The sequence below is a fragment of the Notechis scutatus genome, chromosome 2 (genome assembly GCF_049901735.1).
Source record: "Notechis scutatus isolate UNSWTSFEM ecotype Mainland chromosome 2, rNotScu1.2, whole genome shotgun sequence".
Lineage (NCBI taxonomy): Eukaryota > Metazoa > Chordata > Lepidosauria > Squamata > Elapidae > Notechis > Notechis scutatus.
Window position 1 is genome coordinate 204,072,566 of NC_142010.1, and position 20,621 is coordinate 204,093,186.

A 20,621-nucleotide genomic window follows, 5' to 3' on the forward strand; every position below is an offset into this window, starting at 1 on the left:
CCCAGTTCACAGAACAAGGTAGAGGGTTTTATTCCTGGAAGTAGCAACAGAGAGAGAGAAAGAGAGAGGGGGGAGGGAGGGAGAGGGAGGGGGAGAGAGAGAGAGCAGGAGATAAAACCAGAGGCCTCTATTAATCTAGTATATAAAGCAGTTCCTCAGAGTAAAGGCCTAGGTACACAAGGCAGCTCTGCAAAAGCAATTGGAAATTCCCCACGGCTGCCTTGTAAATCCCCTTCATTCAGAGGTCATTGGTTGGTGTTTGCAGCCCAGAAGCATCTCCACTGGCTGCTCTGGATTGCTTTTGTTTATATGACAGTTTTTATCCTGGTGCTAAGAGAACCCTGTCAGATGAAGTGTAAGCCACATTTACCTGTAAGTGCCCTACACTCGCTTGCAATGCCTAATCTCTTTTATTGATCCGACGAGCTGGTTTCTGGAGCCATTGATTTTCCTTGCTGTCAGTTTGTGGCTTTGACTCCTTAATGTTTATTTAGACTGGTCTCCATAAATTGCTTCTGGTGCGGAGGGCGAGGAAGGCAGCAGGAGGTCAGGGGTGCGTGTATACCTGTCCAGAAATATAAATCACGGCTTTTGTTCTTCGTGGTTGTTTGTGAACAGTGTTTCCTAGGTGAATAAAAATGAAGTCTTCTACGAAAACATGAAGAAACCATTACTAATTCCCCAGGGTCTGCAATTTTATGGCAGTCTCGGTTTTCAATTTTCTGTATCCTAATGGCACCTCTTGTTATCTGTTCAAACATGTAATGTTTCTTTTTGTTAAAGAGGAAGAGAAAAGGGAGGATGAAAAGTAGGAGACAGGAGGGGGAGTGAGTGAGGAAAAACTGGAAGAAATATTGCTTGTTTGTGCACATAAAAATATATTCTGAAAACAGGGGCAGCCTTGTTTGTTTGGGGCCCTTTGACTTCCTTTCTTTTTGTCGTTATCTTTCTTTATCTGTCTATCTATCTATATGTTTATGAATTCCAGCCTTTGAGGAAAACACTATGGCTCAGCTTTGGTGGAACTATACTCATTTTTCGGAATAAATGAGCACCATCTGTGCCTGTCTCTGTTTGGTTGATGTCCAAAGCCTTTCCATTTTACCAGCTGAAGTGAGCCTCAATCAAAAATGGTGACACATTCTGTGCAGGGTGCTTTGTGAACTGGAGTGAACATGATCCTCACCTCTAACTATCCTGGCAGGCTTAGAAACGAATTTAATGAGGTATCTGTTCCAGATATAAATAATTCAAGGGCAAATCCAGAAAACTCCAAGGGGAAAGCCTCACACCTCATTATAACAGGGAGTTGTTAGAATACTAAGGCCTTAAATCATTGAAAAATGTTTTGCTGCAGCTAAGCCTTTGTGTTTTCCTTCCCTCCCCCCATTGTAGCGGTAAACATCATAGTCCGTACAAGTTGACAAGTGGTTCTCTTGAGACCTAGAGGACAATAATCAATAGAAGTACAGCTTGGGCCACTGCTGATGCAGAAAGTCTGTGCACGCACAGAATAAATCATCAGAAGGACTCTTTGAGTCCCATAAAGAAGCACCTTACAGAGAATGCCTGCCTTGGAAACTAAACTCTTGGCCCTTTGCTCTGAGCCAGCTTGCAGCATGCAATCCCACATCACATCAGGCTCCAGGAAGTGCAAACTGTGTCGGAAAGATTTTCTCCTTCTGCAAACATAATCCCACTTTGCACCTAGCGCACATGCGAGGAACTAGGTTGCTATGGCAGTTCTCAAGTCAAGCAAAAGAAAGTTAGAGAAGGATTAAGATCCCTTATTTATTTATTTTATTACACTTTGGTCTGTTTTCCTCTAAAAAAAGCTTTCTAAATCATCTTAAGATATTTGAGATGCAACATCAGGTAAGAGTTCTATATCCAAAAATATGATAAAACTGAAAATAAAACAGGCTGATGTTTGAATAGAAAAAAGTAGGCAGATAACACCATGTGCATGTCAGGAAGGATATCCGGTCTTTAAGTGCTCAGCTCCATTAAGTCGCCCTGACTCCACCATGATGCAAGGGATTACAGGGTCATTAAAGGGGAGGAGTAGATAAACGGAGTCAAGGAAAAGCAGTTATATTGCCGTGGTGGCACAATGGTTAGAATGCAGTACTGCAGGCTACTTCTGCTGACTGCCTGCTGCCAACAATTTGGCAATTTGATTCTGAACAGCTCAAGGTTGATTCAGCCTTCCATTCTTCTGAGGTGGGTAAAATGAGGCCCAGTTTGTTGTTGGGGGCAATATGCTGACTCTGTAAACCGCTTAGAGAGGGCTGTAAAGTGGTATTTAAGTCTAAATGCTATTGCTATTGTTAACGACATCACAAAACATTAAAACAATTTCTAATGATACTTTAAAAAAACATCATTACTATCAAATCCTGTAGGGATACTTTTAACACCATCAAAGATCAACACCTGCCCATCCCAAGTGTTTGGGAAGGACTCAATAAGTGGATAAAGCTAAATCCAGTCTAAACATCTGGCTGGGTGATCAAAGATAACGATAATGATAATGATAACAATAATGATAACAATAATGATAACAATAACAATCATTCACTGGAAACTAATACAAAAGTTTGGATTTGAGTATAGTAACAACTACTGGGAACATTAGGTTGGGAAGGTTCTAGAGAATGAAAAAGTCAAGTTCTTGTGGGATTTCAGAATTCAGATGGACAGGCATTTGGCCCACAACACATCTGACATAACGATAGTTGAAAAGAAAAAGGTTTGGTTCGTTGACATTGTAATACCTGGTGATGCACGAATTGGAGATATGCAGCAAGGAAAAAAAATCACAAAGTATTGGGACTTACAAATTGAAGTTGAGCAACTTTGGAAAAAGAAATTGTATGTTATCCCAATTGTAATTGGAGCCCTTGGAACAATACCTAAAGGGCTACTTTGCTATTTGGAAATTCTGAATTTATCAGACTTGAATACTCTGATTTTACAAAAAGCCACCCTACTTGGAACAGCTTATATTCTCTGATGCTACCTTAACAGTTCCTAGATCCTTGGTTAGGACTCGAACTGTTGAGCTACCAACCAGCCCCAAAGGCTGTGAATCTCACTCAAGATTAACTAATAATAATAGTAATAATAATAGTAATAATAATAAAAGAAGAAGAAGAAGAAGAAGAAGAAGAAGAAGAAGAAGAAGAAGAAGAAGAAGAAGAAGAAGAAGAAGAAGAAGAAGAAGAAGAAGAAGAAGAAGAAGAAGAAGAAGAAGAAGAAGAAGAAGAAGAAGAAGAAGAAGAAGAAGAAGAAGAAGAAGAAGAAGAAGAAGAAAAGGAAAGCTAACACAGAGTTTATTCTGGAAAATAATTACCAAATTGTGAAGATTTTTATTTCAGTAATGTGTCCCTCATTTTGTGTACCATTTAGTAACTTGCACAATAAAACTTGCAGGTGTTCTCTAAAGGTACCTCTATGAGAAGCATGTTATATAGTCTAAATGTGGTGTGATTACAGCATGGATAATTCTTGCCAGCTCAGGCTGAGTTAGGAAAGGCTGTGGCTTCATCAATAAATATAATTTACTGCCAGTCCTAGGGTTAAAGTGCCTTCACAGCTCCTGACAATTTTTCTGACAGTTATCAGTGTGGGTCTTAAGTGTTCATGTTTCCCCCCTTGTATATTATATATTCTTATAACTTTGCAAGCACTCAAAGTCTTTTTAGAGTTGGGCAGTCTCGAAATCTAAGAACCAAAATCAATAAAGACAGATTGAGGGATAAACTAAGCAAGCGACAGTCTGAAAGACCCTCTCAAAATTTTGTTTGTTTAATAATAAATTTGTTATGATGTTATTATACTTCCATATAAAAAAGCCTCTGTAAATTAAGCCCTTTAGTATGGCTCACATAATTGATGAAGACATGCTTCGATTCTTGCCTGCGTTCATATTTTCTGCTGAAACAAGGGCTTGTCCATCAAGAAGGTACTTCTTCACATCATGACCAGTTTGTTGTTCATTTTAGTGATGTTCTTGCCTTAACTTTAGTGAGTACTTGCTAAACATAGCCTCTACAGCTTTCATAGGGCAGAGGTCTCCAAGCTTGGCAACTTTAAGACTTGTGGACTTCAACTCCCAGAATTCTCCAGCCAGCATAGCTGGTTGGAGAATTCTAGGGGTTGAAGTCCACAAGTCTTAAAATTGCCAAATTTGGGGACCCGTGCCATAGGGCCTCGCCATGTCTAAATCTGGCCCTGAAAACTCATTCTCTGCCTTCACCACTATCTCAACACTCAGGTGAAAACGCTTACAAATGGGGTTTTTAAAGAACAGTATCATCAGAATGTGCCAAACCACAAAAGTGCAGTTACCTTGCTGGATTTACTCCATGTTTGTTCACCTTTTTCCAGATATTATCAGAACAAGCCTGGTTCAAGAATATTTACTACTTTCTTTAAAATTAAGTTGTATAGATCAGTAGACTGGAACATAGTCAATGTTTCTGAATGACATCATCAGTGACAATACAAATGTGAAACAACGTGAGGGAATGACAGAATGCAATTGGCAAGCAATTGTGTTACAGGACAGAAATCTTCATTTTCTCAGCTTGACAGGAAAAATAGCACTCCTATAATATAGCAGCCCTCAAGGCCCAAATCTGTGAGATAATTAAGAATCCTTGATTATACTGAAAGCTATTTTATAGCAGCTGTTATCCAACCTTGATATGAGTCATCTAGCAACTTGATAAAATCAGCTTTATGAAATAGTTGTAAGCCTGATATATAAATTAATCAAGCTAATAAGTATTATTCATATGTACTTAGAGATCTATGTCTACCAGCTTCTCAATCATCTTGATGAAAGAGATTATATATGAGATTGTCCTCTAATTCTCATGGCTGTTGAATCAAGGATGTTTCTCTTTAATTATTGTATTTGTTAAGCAAGGAAGACAAGGTCCTTTAGCAAATTAGTATTAATCACTTCCTTTCTTCATATCTTTAAAATTTGTAAGTTTAATCCAAAACAAAAGCTGTAACCAAGTTCTGTATGCCAAACCTCTCTAATATAAGAGTCAAAATCAAAGTGAATGATCAAATAGTTCAAATAGTGTTTTTTTTGTCGACTTCTCTTCCCAACTTAATGAAGACCATATGTGTCTTTTTTCCCTTTGGATTCACTTCAGCCACTGAAAGAAGTGGTTCTATGTTTCATTCAGCTACTTCCTTGTTATTGGTTCATAAGTACATGAGTGATTTTAATAATACATTTCCTGACACCTCCTACCAAACCCTGTGGTTATGAAGCATCCCAAGAATTCTGGAGAAAGTTCATTCTTTTGACTTTCCCTATCAAGTCATTTGAAAGAATTTTCCTCTTTCAAAGTTAAAGGTATCTGCATTGGACTTCCAAGTTTATATAAATAGATAAATCAATTGAAAAAAATATTATACTCTTTAAACAATCCAGCCATCTTTCCTTTCAAAAGATCCTGGATGGTATATACAATTAAATCAAGGTTTGACTGGTTGATTTCATGAGTTCTAGGCAGGGGTGGGATTCAAAATTTTTAGCAACCGGTTCTGTGGGCGTGGCTTAGGTGGTGGGTGTGGCTTGGTGGTCATGTGACTAGGTGGATGTGGCTTGGTGGTCATGTTATTGGCTAGGTGTGGCCAACTCAATATCACTCACATTGAGGCACACATCCCCTCACCTGGCCTCTCATAACTGTGGGGATGCTGCAACAGTCGTAAGTGTGAAAAATGGTCATAAGTCACTTTGTCCAGTGCCACTGTAACTTTGAATGGTCACTCCACACAAGCAAAGTATCAGCAAAGGAGGAAAAAAACTCCAAAGAAGTTCCTGAGACAGGAAGTCTAGTCCTGCCAAGAATGTAATAAGGGTTAACGGAGGGTCAGTTTCTGTAAGCAACACCAGAATGTTTCCTTCCTGCCTTCCTTACAGGATTAGGCCAGTAATTTCTTCTAACAACCATTTCTCTGAACTGCTTAGAATGTGAACAACCAGTTCTAGTGAATAGGTTGCGAACTGGTAAAATCCCACCCTTGGTTCTAGGGTAGTTATTTAGGAAAAGATGGAAAACCTGGTGTTCTCCAAATATTTTGGATTAGATCTCCCACATTAGTCAAGCTAACTAAAATTAATAGCAATTGAAGTCCAAAACATTTTGGAATGATATGATTGTCTACAAAAATGTATTCATAATGCAACGTTAAATATGAAAAATGTCCTCTACTGCCTAGATTAATGGCTATTAGAGATTGTACAAAACCAGTGGCTTATGCTATGATCATATGATTTTAGTTTCTGCAATCTCCCTCAGGGCTCATTCCAATGCATGGCTGAACATTTAGCTTGACCTCAATCTTATTTTGCACGTTGTTGCTTAAGCTACCTATTTTGGACCAAACTAGATATGATTGTGGGGTACTTGTGTTCTCTGAGCTTGGTTGTTTTCTTGAAGATGTTTCATTACCCAACTAGGTAGTATCATCATTGTTCATCAGCACTGATGACGTTATCTAGTTGGGTAAAGAAATTTCTGCAGGAAAATAACCAAGCTCAGAGAGCACCAAGGACTTCACTGTTCAACCCTGAGCTACAAATATTCTCTTCTTTTAGATATGATTGCTTATGATAAACAGTAGATGAACCAGGGAAGAAAGATAGCCTGGTTAGATTAGTCCTGGCAAAACATAAAGAAAGTTGGTCTCATCATATCATTTCAAAATGAAAATTTAGAAACTTTCATTGTGACTATGGTTTTCCTTTATGGGGATTAATAGCACCTGGAAAGAAAGGACAATTATAAATTAGGATTCTTTAAAAGGATATATTTCTTATTCATGTGCTATAGTTCCAATTCTGTTGCTTTTCCAACAGTTATTATTTAAATTGTTTAAAATTAAACCCTTTAATTGGGTTTAATTTATCAGCTTATCTCATTTGGCCCATAGTTTTATGTACGTATCTTTGATTTATGTCTCCATTTTTACTCTGCTTTCTTATACTGTACAATTTGGCACAAGTCTTCTTATAATTGTCTTCTGTTACCCAGTTCCAAGTTAATTGACACGTTGTCCAATAAAAGAACATGCACTGCTTAATAACATGTTGGATTATGTGCTGGGTTTGATTGACACTGATGTTTCATTTCAATAAGGATACACGAGAGATTCTGAAGTTGCCAAAGTAGCTCAGCATCCAAAACATCAGGAAGAATGCAATTCTTCTGGTTTGCAGTGAGAACAAGAAGACTGTTTACTAAAGCTTTTTATGGGCAGGTGAGTTTAGTTCAATACATATCCTGAAACATTAAAATTACAGGCATCACCTGGTTTTAAGTATACCACACAGTCCATTTAGTCATACATCCATTGCTATACAAATATTTCTTTTAAAATGACTTCATTCTCCATTGATGAACGTTGAATGATATGTTTCTTTAACAGTGCTTTTAAGAATGCAGAATAGGAAGCCATGCAATTTAAGTTTATTTTCTTGTGGAAAAGTAAAACCGAAAATGTTTTCCCAACCATTTCCCCCCCCACCTGATGGCATTTGAGTTTTCCTTCATGAGTGGCACATATACTCCAGCAGTGACATGTTTTCAGATGTGCTAAGGAATAATAATTTATTTAAGCCTATAAATAGTCAGCGTATGCTCGGTTGGGATGAGACAGATGACCTAACAGAAGACTAAATCTTGGCTCTGTTGACTTGCGATGGACAAACTGCCAACAAAATTCTAGCCAGCTGGTTACTGCAAATCTTCTGCTAAGTCTGAGCAATTTTGTAGGGGTTTTATGCCACATCCATTCATCTATCAATTGAAATTCCAAACAAAAACACATTTTGGGTGAGAATATATCACAGATGAAATGTCGGATGGCTCACTAGACTGGGGATAAAGCCAGCAACACTTGCACACATATTAATTTGATTACATAGCCATATCTTCACATTATGAGGCACAGATACATAATGTGAAGGACTGAAAAACCATTGACCTGATGGTTTAGTTAAATGGGCAATTGAGAAGGGGTTTAAAGGGCTTTGTTTAATCTTAGGTCTCAGTACTTTGGTTGTGGCTAAACTAGGAACTGTGAATACAGGTGGTCCTTGACCTGCAACAGTTCATTTAGCGACCTTCAACAGGACTGAATAAAGTGACTTATGACCATTTTTCATTCTTGCCGCCTTTGCAGTATCCTCATGGTCAGGTGACCAAAACCCAGACATTTGGCAACTGTCTCATGTTTATGATGGTTACAATGTCCTGGGGTCATGTGATCACTTTTTGCGATCTTCTGACAAGCAGTCAATGGGGAAGCCAGATTCACTTAACAACCGGGTTACTAACTTAATAACTGCAGTGATTCAATTAACAACAGAGGCAAAAAAGGTCATAAAATGGAGCAAAACTCACTTAACAAATGTCTCACTTAACAACAGGAATCTTGTATGCCCTTCTGATAGTGCATTTAATCTTATGGGGTACTTAGTGGGGCCATTGATGGTTGCTGCAGGTGCAAAGTAGAGTAACTGGTTTGATGCAGGATCTGATTCCCATGTTAACATCATTATTTCTCGTTGCCTGTGAGAATCGGCTTTTGGCAAGAAATGTTCCAAAATGGAGCAAAACTCACATAGAATAGAATAGTATAACAGAGTTGGAAGGGACCTTAGAAGTCTTCTAGTCCAACCCTCTGCTTAGTCAAGAAACCCTATATATTTTCAGACAAATGGTTATCCAACATCTTTTAAAAAAACTTCCAGTGTTGGAGCATTCACAACATCTGGAGGCAAGTTTTTCCACTAATTAATTGTTCTAAATGTCAGGAAATTTCTCCTTAGTTCTAAGTTGCTTCTCTCCTTGATTAGCTTCCACCCATTGCTTCTTGTCTTGCCTTCAGGTGCTTTGGAGAATAGCTTGACTCCCTCTTCTTTGTGGCAGCCCCTGAGATATTGGAACACTGCTATCATGTCACCCCTAGTCCTTCTTTTCATTAAATTAGACATACCCAATTCCAGCAACTGTTCTTTATGTTTTAGCCTTCAGTCCCCTAATCATCTTTGTTGCTCTTCTCTGCACACTTTAACAAATGTCTCATTTAACAACAGAAATTTTAGACTCAATTGTGGACGTACGTCAAGGACTACCTGTATATTAAGCTGTAAAATTGTAAATTGCAGTTATTGACTTCCATTTTTTTTCTTAGCGTATTACTATAGTGAAGATAGTTTTAGTTATATGTAGCTTAGGGACTGTCTGATCAGTAATAGATGATAGGATGAGGACATTTAAGCCTGCTCCAGAAATGCTAAGTGAAATTTCACCATTTGTAATAAGGTCATTCTGAGCATATAAAGTGCCAGCCTTGAAAAATATACACTAGAGGTAGGTGGATAGTTTTAGATGCTGATGAAGATGGCTGGAGAATAAGAACCTTTATTTTCTGTGTATAGAGTTTTCATTCTCCAGTCTACTGAATTGTCATTTTATAGAACTTGTTCAGCCAACAATCTTTCCTTTTTCCATCATTTTCTACATGGTTACATTTCCCAATGCTATGTTCATTGCCTATGCTAGAGCAAAAGGGACAGAAACATACTTCAAAGTTATGAAAAGTATATTTATTATTAAATAAACTTATTAAGGTTGGTCACACAGTCAGATAGATGTTTAGATTGGCATTTTTACCCACTTATTGAATCTTCACAAGGGCCTAGGATAGGCAGATGTGGTTGTTTGATGGTGTTAAAGGTGTCACTGCAGGATAAAAGCTGTTCCAAGTAAAGCTGCTTTTTGCAATTGACTGATGGTGTCAAGGCTGACTGTTGAAGTGGTGCTCCACATGTTTTGGAATTGCATTATCTGAATACAACAATGTGAAGTCACAGCAGCCAGTTCTTAACTGTGTTGGCCTTGATATGCATTCAATTCTTCCCAAGAACCTAGAATGTGGTAATATATCAACATTGGATATTATTTATTTATTATTTTTATTTATTTATTTGTCAAGGAAGTATTAGATAACAGGTATAAGTACAAACATGGTTATGAATACATGAAATGGACATGAATAAAAAGAAACAATAGGACAAGGATGGTAGACACATTGGTGCGCTTATGCATGCCCCCTACAGATCTCTTAGGATATGTGTAAATATGTGCAAATCCAAGGAGTGTGGTCTTTTGCAATTGACAGATGGAAATTTTGTCAATGCACAGGTGTGTTAAATGCCATCCATGGTATGGCACCCAGTGTGTGCCGATAACAACTGGAACCATCATGGCAATTTATGCTACAATCTTTCAAATTCAGATCTTGATATTCTGTCATCTTTTCCAATGCTTTGTCTGTTATTCTACAAGTAATGCTCTACTTATGATCTCAAAAGGCACTTATGACTTACTGTTATTCCAAAGGACCAAGAGAGAGGACCTGTGGTTTTAAAGAGGGGTCATATAGACCAGGGGTCCCCAACCACCGGTCCCCGGACCGGGACCGGTTCGTGGATCATTTTTTACCAGGCTGCAAAGCTTGGGCGCCACCATCTTGTTTCGACAGCGCTTCCGGGTTTTCGGTTGCTTCCGGTTTTTCAGTTGGAAAGTGGCGTTTGGATGCTCGCACCTTAGTTTCGTCGAGGGGGGGCAACTTCGAACGAAGAGCCGTCCCAATGGCAGTGGAGTCTCACGTTACTCAGGTACCGGTCCGTGGAAGAATAAATAATCGTGAAACCAGTCCCTGGTTCGAAAAAGGTTGGGGGCCACTGATATAGACCATCTATGTCAAAATTGAATAGTCCTCTCTCAATAGAGGAAAAGGGATATGACATCATCCATCTCTAGTCTACAACACTATCCTTTCAACAGTTCCAAGAAGGCCCCACACTCATTTGCACCAGTCAGGTGATGCTAATGACTACAGATAAACCTCCAGGTGACCTCAACAACTCTCTAAAAAGAATGCAAATGACCAACTGTCTGCAAGGAGTATAAATCCTTCCATTCCCCATCACCCAGTCAGAGCTGAAGAAGATTACTGGATGAGAAGTGAAAGATCTTCAAAGAAAAACCAGCAAGTCCAGTTGCCTCTTGAAAGAGCACCTTTTGGGACAACCATGACTTGGATGACTGAAAATCTCCATAGACAAAGGACCAACAGCTGCCCTCCCACAATAATTTCGACCGTATTTTGAGCACTCAGCAACTGGCCTGCATGTATGGTTGTTTGCAGTGTCCAGTGGTCATATGACGATGATTTATGATGTTTTTGTCAAAAAACAATATCTACTTCTGGGTTTTGGTAAAAATGCTACATAGTGAACAATGTATTTGCTTAATGACTGCAGAAATGCGTAATGACCATTGTAAGAAAAGATCAGAAAATCAAGTGATTTACAATTGTAATGCGCAGGCTCCATTGCAGTTCTAGATCAAGGATTATCTGTACTATCCCCTAGTATCTCACATCAATTATTCACATTTTCTTGTTTTCACCACAGTTAAATCTGATGTGTTATGAGCCAAGACTTCATCAATTTGTATTTGGAAATCCAACAATATTTTAACCTGCTCATTTTGGCTATTTTTTCAACTATATGTTCCCACTTATTTTTCATTTTACAAAAAATGAAATGAAACAAACAACAAACTTAACAAGTTTTACAGGCATTCCAGTAAATTATTTTGGGGAATGTCCCAAAGGTGCTTTTTCAAGAGGCAACTGTACTTTCTGGTTTTTCATTGAAGATGTTTCGCTTCTCATCCTTCTTCAGCTCTGAGAAGCAAAATGTCTTTGAAGAAAAAACAGTCCAGTTGCCTCTTGAAAAAGCACCTTTGGAACAACCATGACCTGGAGGATTGAGAATCTCCATAGACATTTTGGTGACTGTGTTTTGTTGTTGCACATAATCAGTTAACATGATCTTCTTGCACAAGCTGAGTATATGAACTACTGTTTCTTCTACTTCTTTGCACAATCTGCACTTTGAATCATTTGATAAGTTTTCAGTTCTGCCCCAAATTGCATTAGATAGGATGATGATGATGAAGATGATGATGATGACGACAACGATGATGACAACAACGATGTTGGTGTGTAAATTTCTGTGCTATGTTTCTGGGTGGAAAGCTTCTTCAGATTGATTCACAAGTTTATAAATATTGTAAAACACAAGATAAAATGCCAGTACAATAAATTCCAGATATTCATATTGTATAATGAACTTATCTCCAAAGCTATCTATACTACACTGGTTAAAAAGCATAACAAAATCCTAGGCAGTTGCCTCCAATCAGAAGCTCCATGCAGCTTTCAGACAGAACTGGACTTAGACCCATAGTCCCATAGTCTTTAATGTTGTACATGAAAGAGTTCTCCACTCCTCTACTCGTTGTAGAATACCTTATGCCACCAGACTTGAAATTCTAGAACTAGAAAACCTTGAATTACGCCGTCTTCGGTCTGATTTAAGCATGGTATATAAAATCATACATTGCAATGTCCTACCTGTCAATGAATACTTCAGCTTCAACCATAACAACACAAGAGCACACAATAGATACAAACTCAAAGTTAACCGCACCAAACTTGATTGCAGGAAATACAACTTCAGCAATAGAGTGGTCAATGTCTGGAATACTCTACCCGACTCTGTAGTTTCTTCCCCAAACCCCAAAAACTTTAACCTTAGACTGTCTACTATTGACCTCACCCCTTTCCTAAGAGGTCTGTAGGGGGCGTGCATAAGCGCACCAACGTGCCTACCGTCCCTGTCCTATTGTTTCTCTTATTCTTCTTTTATTTTTCTTATATGTACCCATTTCATGTATTCACAACTATGTATACACTTATACTTATTATCTTGTAAACAATTGGCAAATCAAATAAATAAATAAATAAATAAATAAATAAATAAATGTTTTGTTATGTTAAACTTTGAATAGCATACTGGGAGTCTCAATCAAATAGCACTGTCTGGAAGTTAGTCAAAACAGCGAAATACAATGTAATTGAGTTTTAATTCCCTGTGTGTTTAACAAATTCTGTCTACTATCACGTTAAAAATTACAGTTTAATTCTCAAGATGTCACACCCAGATACTGTATGTGACCTTGGATGCTTAGGGTGTGTTGCCAAGGGCAATCAGATCATGAAACATTAGAGGTATACAAAATGCACAGCCTGCCCCATAGCTCAGTTTCAGAGTGGCAAGATTGCTAAAGGTTTTACGTTAAGGGCAACTCTTGGGTTTCTACATCACAAAATCTCAGGAGTCCTTCTACCAAACTGATCCACCATAGTTCAGCATGGACCAGCATGGTGATACCCAAGATCTGGGATATAGTGAGATTGGGTCTATCTGAAAAATTGACAGTCTAAATGTAAAAAAATAATAAGAATGGCTGGCCCTTGAGAAGAAGAGAAGGAGCAGGGAAATCAAAGAGCAATGCACATAAACAACCCAGTAATTGTCAGTGGATGTTGCCCATTTAGTTTCTGTAATTACACAGGGAGTTGATTTGTCACAGTTTTTCTGCATCATTGAACTGACACAGGAAAGATGCATGTGTGGTCTAGTCAAGGAGAAGAAATTTTCCAGGAAAGCATGACATCATCTTTGCTCTTATTATCTCTAACCAGTTTTGGCAACTTTTAATGTATGAACTGAAACAGAAAACACATGCAGAATGAGAAGCATCCACACAATAAATAAACCCCTTCTGGCAGCATTCCATAAAAAGAAAGACTTTTGTCTAAATTAACAGAGCGTTCTGATAGATTGTTGGGTGCCATCCACACTCATGGAAGTTTTCTCAAAAGCAAGTGTCATTATCTTCAATGAGTTTTATGTAGCATCACACGGAATGCAGCTCCATGAACAACATGAAAACAGAGGCTAATTTTGTGGATGTTCCATGGAGGTTTTTACCCAATGGATTTTTGTCTCAGTAAAAAACAAGAAGCCACCTGTGGTTGACTCCGCCCATCAGAGGTGAACCTTTCAATGATGTGAAAGAGCTCTTCACAGGGGATAACATGACACCTGTGTCTCTAAAGCAGCATTAAGAAGATTGAAAAGTAGATTCATTTGGCCTTGGGTCATATTTGTGGCTTCAGAACGTCATAAACTAGGACCCAGAAAGGCTTCTGAAAAATATAATCATTTTGGATTGGTAAAATTACCTACTTGAGTAAAGGTTGGGTGTGGGAACTTATTATAATGTATTGTGAACAAGAGTTGTTTAGCACCATAGGGATACCACACCTGCAGCGACTGTACCCAACTGACAGCTTCTCTCTTTAGAAGAAAGAGCAACATTGTTTTAATGTGCACAGAACATATGCTAATCAGCTGTACTCTTCAGGCACAAATGAGATAATGTGCTCATTGTTTAGACACTGGAATTGTTCATTACAAAATGACACAGTGTTTGCCAATTTTGTCTTCATTATGAATGTAAATATTAACTGGTGATATGCAAAAGAATACAAAAAGTCAACAGCAATTAATTGGCTTCTGCAGTAATTAGCAACTGTAAAGCAAACACTTAGGAGCCGTTGTAATTATCTGCATTAGGAATACACCTCCTGTACAGATCTAATTAGCAATTTAAATAGTTCAGAAATTATATGCCTCTTGCCTTTACACTCCCTGAAGTACCGTTCATTAATGGGGAGAAAAGATTGCTAGTAAATGTCATTCGCATTGTCTCACATTAAGAGCTCTACATCAAAGCTTGCCTCATACCAAACATGCAGAAACTATAGTTTGTGGAGCAACTGAACTATAAAATATAGCCATACAAAGAGGAAAGTGTTGTTTGCTAAGAACCCAGTAATATTGAAGAGGAGTCTACCTTCACTATTTATGCTACTCCAACCAGGGCTAGAGACCCCCTTTGATGTACTAATTAAAGCATCAGGACAGAAACTGGGAGTCCATTGAGTTCTAGTCCTGCCTTGGAGACAAAGCCAACTGGGTGATCTTGGGTCAGTCTCTTTCCCCATAGGACAGCAGTTCCCAACCTTTATAGATTGGTGGCCTGGCGGGGTTGGGGTGGAGGGGAACTGTCCTGTGCAATTGATAGGCTGGTGTGTGCAAGTATCAACCCACTGTTCATGCAAGTTGAGCTGCATATGTGCATGCCAGTCTGCTTCTTGTACAGGTTGAGCTGCATATTTGCACTGGCCAGTTGCTCGTGCAGCCTGGTTCCAAATAGGCCATGGCCTGATAGTGGGCTGCGGCCCAGGGATTGGCGACTCCTCTCTAGGAAAGAGGCAATGTCAAATCACTTCTGAAAAACATCAAGAAAACTGCAGGGTTTTTTTTTCCATGGACTCTCTAAGAATTGGACACAATTGAAAGGAAAGGGGAAAAATAACTCAGGCTAGCAGATCTGAGTTAAAGAGTGAGACGTTGCTGCCATCTAGGGCTTGTCTGGATTTTTGCAGCCCAGTTCTAGTAGCCATAGACATAGCAACGGACCTTTAACTACATTTCTACTATCCAGTGGGGCTTGATTCAGGATTGTCAGGTTGCTTATTTATTTATAACATTTATACTGCCCATCAATGGAGTTGTTTGACTGGTTTGCAAATAAAATGTTAATTCACATGCTCATTCACTGGTTTAGAAAAGAATTGACATAAAACCACAAAAACACATCAGATAATAGTTTCAGCACAAAACCAGCAAAAACATCTGTTTTAAGAAGAAAATAAAATCCAAGATCAGTCAAGATTTTAAATATATACTAAAAAGTATAATTAAAATTGGGAAAGCAAGCAGGCCTTTTTTTCACATCTAGTAGATCATAATGTAGTTACCAGGAGCAGCACAACCTAACCACAGGGCCTTCCCTAAAAGAAACTACTTTAAAAAGCCCTCATCTCATCTGGTGGAGCTATAATCATTAGATTAAAGTTACACATTAAGGGAACAAACCAAAATTAAGAGCTTCTAGGTCAAACCTAGGCATTTTACACTCCCCTTGGGCCATATCCAGCCCTTGGCTGTTCCTGTTTGGCCCACATGAGGTCCATCACAAATTAGAAATCCGATGTACATAAGTGTGCCACAGGAGAAGATTCAAGTCGGGTTCTGCAGAGTTACTTTGCATTCCTTCAGTTGGCTGGCAACCATGGGAGGACGAGGAGAGAAAATGCTTCTGTGGCAGTGCTCCTCCCTCACCTGGAGCAGTCTGAGGAGTTGAGGTGATGGAGTTTGAGGACATCAAATCAAGTTCCAGTTTCTCATGTGGCCTCTTAGGAAAATTAATTACCCCCCAGTTCTAATCTATGCCAGGATCTCCAACCTTGGTAACTTTAATATTTGTGGGCTTCAACTCCCAGAAGCAAAGCTGGCTGAGGAATTCTGGGAGTTGAAGTCCACAAGTCTTAAAGTTGCCAAGGCTGGAGACCCCTGATCTATACTGTGCATTCTTGAACCAAAGCAATGAACAGGAGAGGAATTTGTTCCATTTATACTTTTAATGCAAATCTATTCATACTTTCCAAAGCAACAGATGAACATCAATCTATTTATTTGTCAGGATTTACACTTCTCCAGATTTTGGATATACAAGTGCATACAAAAATAGTTATATAATTAATTAACCGATTCCTCTCTAGAGCTATCCTATTCAGCAAATCTGTCAGAACACATAAGGCAAAATGCCCCCAAACAAGTATCTGAATGTAAATGAAAGATAAAAGTGTTATATTAAGGCAGAATACATAGCAAAATGGAGATAATTCTCACATCTGATAAGGAAATAAACTAGAGCAAATTTAAAACTGGAGGAGAGAGAGGTGATGTGAAAATCAGATGCGTTGATGATTTTGTTTACTCCAATCTATCCATAATGAATCTATTTTGAGGATAGACACTTGGAGAAATTGCATAATCTAATCAGTCATTCTGATTTAGAATTCCTCAGAAATGTTTACCTCAGTCTATTCTTTCCATAGACTAACCCATTCATTTTAAATAGTTAAATAATTATTAAATTATTAAATTAAATAAACAATGTTCTGGAGAAGAATGATAATACAAATACTGTATCATAAAAACAAAGCAGGGAGATCAATGCAAAAGCAATGCAAAATAATGCTAAATTCATGTATATATGCCAAAGGGTTGTATATGTGTGTTTGTGTACATACAATATGTATATGTGTATACATATATATAGAGGCACACAGTGTCACACATATATAGATATACTTACTCATAGTAAATCAACAGAGAAAGTCAATCCAGTCTTTACAAGGATTTCCAGAATTTAAGATAAATTATGGGAAAGGATTTTTTTCCTCACATACATGTTAAATATACTTCTGTTACTTCAGGATAGAAAGAATGCCTTTCTCCAAGATGAGGAATACCACAAACTACAAGCTATGTCTTATGCATAAGATTTATTTCCAGAGAAGTATGAACTACTTTTATATATCTGAATTGGCACATTCTGGAAGAAAAATTTAATTTTCCAGGAAATGATTGAATGTTCCATGCCTGTTTTGTACATAATTATTATTTATTTAATATATTATTGTGCTGGTTCCAGTAAACTTGCTTCTCAAGGTCTTCAACTCCCCAAATTCCCCTATCAGTTGGAGAGTTGAAATCCATATATCTTAAAGTTGCCAAGGTTCAGAAACATTGGTTGTCAATACCTTTATTAAAACTCAATTAAAGCAATAAAAATTGATGCCAACCCTCTAAGGTAGACCAAACTTGCAAAACAAAAACACAAAAGCTAATATTACTTTTATTATAGGGTAATAGAACCCTGAATGTGCTTTCCTGCCTCCCTCCTTTTATTTTCATGAAAACTATGCAGAGTCATGGCTGAGATGCTTTCTCAAATTACAATCATGTGTCTCACTCAGGTTTCTTTTATCTGAGTGTTGTCCCACTTGTGACTCTTCCTCCTATACCTCAAGGTTATTCCTTCTGCCCATTACAATTTCCCAGAATATGTGCCACCACAGTAAATTCCTTTCCCCAAATAACTGCTGTTCTGCTCACACATGACAATGGCCTGATTTCCTCTAATCGTCTCAGTAAACTATAATGAAGAAAACAGTCTGCCACATATACTTAAGGTTTAGCGCATCAAAACCAAATCCTGAACCTGACTTGGTAGCCAATTTGTCAGTTAGAATCTTTATGTTAGAATTTCTGATCAGTTCGATGTGCATGTTTTCAGTAAGGAGTTTAAGGCATGCAATATTATTTGATTTATGCAAATATGAGTCACCATAGGAGATACCTTTAGATGAATCCAAAAATTGTTTATTACTCAGGAAGAATTCAAATATACCAGAGGTCTCCAAACTTTAAGAGTTGTGCACTTCAACTCCCAGAATTCTCCACAAGTCTTAAAGTTACCAAGTTTGGGGACCCCTGAAATATACAGATGTAAACCAAGCTGGCACCTATGCTAAAAATGTGCTTTAATAATAGAACAATGAAACAAGGGTTCTAGGATTCATCATTGTACAGTTTATTATAGCAGAGGTTTTCCAGGAAGTACCTGGAGCTCAACAGTTTAGACACACAGTTTTAACTTAGCTTGGAGTTCCAAAGGCTAATTCCACAGAGTGGTTGCTGGTAAGGGTGATTGAAATCACTTAGGCTTTTGTGATCTAGTAAGAACTTTCTTTATGAAATTCTTTAGCAATCCTACTGGTATCTTTGGATCAAAATGGAATAATATTAAACAATTGAATATTATTTGAATAATGTTTCTTATAACATACACAGACACCAACACATGTATTTCAGGAAGGAATTTTTTTACCACATACAGAAATAAGCCTTGATCCTGCTTAATAGGTAATAATTAAGAGTCTCTTTGGATAGTGAGATGGATGACATATAAATTTAATAATTAAAATAACAGAAAGTGGAGCTACAATAGACTCAGTATTCAATTTGGTCTACTTTGGTCTAGTTTCATCCAGTGGTTAAGGTACCAGGCTAGAAAGCTGTGAATTCAAGTCCTGATTTATACATGAAAGCCTAAGATATTGGGCCAGAGTTATTATGGAGAAAATAGGAGGAGGAACTATAGTATGTGGAATGTGTTCGCTGCCTTGGTTATTTGTAAGAATAATGAAAGGTAGGGCATAAATAAATAAAATTTCAAAGCTCTCCATAGCCAGTTGCCAAGTGAAGTGTCATGAGATAAAAAGAACTAGAAGAAGAGTAGGCAGTAGCAATGTTAGGAGATCCTCTGCAGTGATCTACATTGCCATGGACATATTTTTATCTACATCAATTCCAGGTAGAAATTTGCATTGGCACTTTGCTATTAGGAGCTTCTATTGTCAGGCATAACATTGACATGTTGTTTGTGATGGACCACCCACAAAGGTGACACAATAAAGCTCTTTGGCAAAACAGGAAAGGATGTTTTTAACCTCAATTATAAGTCTCATATATGCAAATACATGCATGCATACATATGAACTAGAATTAAGCTCAATGTAAAATTCCAATAATTGCCAATATTCTGTATCTCATACGGTTTATGAAAAAGGAAGGTAAATTAAGCTGCCAGCTAATAAAGTAATATTAATCAAGAAATATGATGGCAAGGATTGCCTTAACTGAATTTGTGTTGGCATTTCTAATGATTCATAATATTCTCAGAAATATATTCTATATAGTAATAAAATTTGTTTAACTTTTATGAATGATGATTAAGACATACCAGACATATTTTGGGATGGCAATAAACAGAGTCATTCTATAATGCAATGTATTGGCTCACTTCACAAGTTATTATAGTATATTTTTATATCTTTTTTATTTCCAGTAGCTAGTCATAATATTAATAATAATCAGTTTACAAAAAAACTCCAAAATATTCTTTGGACATGATTCTTTAGTAATAATTTGATCAGTTCCAGAAGTAAGAGACTAGACATTAACTCTAGTTAGTCTCAGCAGGTAATTCCTGGTCTGGCTGAAGAAGTTATGTAGGATCAATTACATAGGTTATGTAGTGCTGATTTGGATGAGATTCTTCTAGGTAACACAAATGTTGTAAACTAGATGGGTAAGAAGACAATAACCAAACACTTCCTTATTGTTATGAAGAAAACTACATGAAGTCATCTTTGGTTGAGCTCATCTTGAAGAAGTTTTAATTGTTTATTTGTCTGAAACTGGAAGATCAGTTCCCAAATACCCATGATTCAATATCTGAGAAAAGAAATTAGTAACTTTGTCATTTCATTAGTTTAATTTCTTAATAATTGGCCAGGACTAACAGTCTGAATTCATGGGTGTCTATAAAAAGAGGACAAGTGATAAAATGTATTTCACAATGTTATGATGTAAAATCTTGCTCTCTTTACTTTCTTGAAATACAAAAGGCAGAACTTCATTCATGACATCGTAAACTCTTTTTAAAATTTTGCCATCAATGTGAAAGTCTCCTTTTGTGATTAAAACCCATGGAAAATAGACAAAATATTAAAAATAGAAATCTGGGGAAGACATCACAAAATCTAACAGCATGTTCAACTCAGTCATTCTTTGCCTTATCAACCAAAAAATAATGCAAACAAGAGTGAAAATTCAA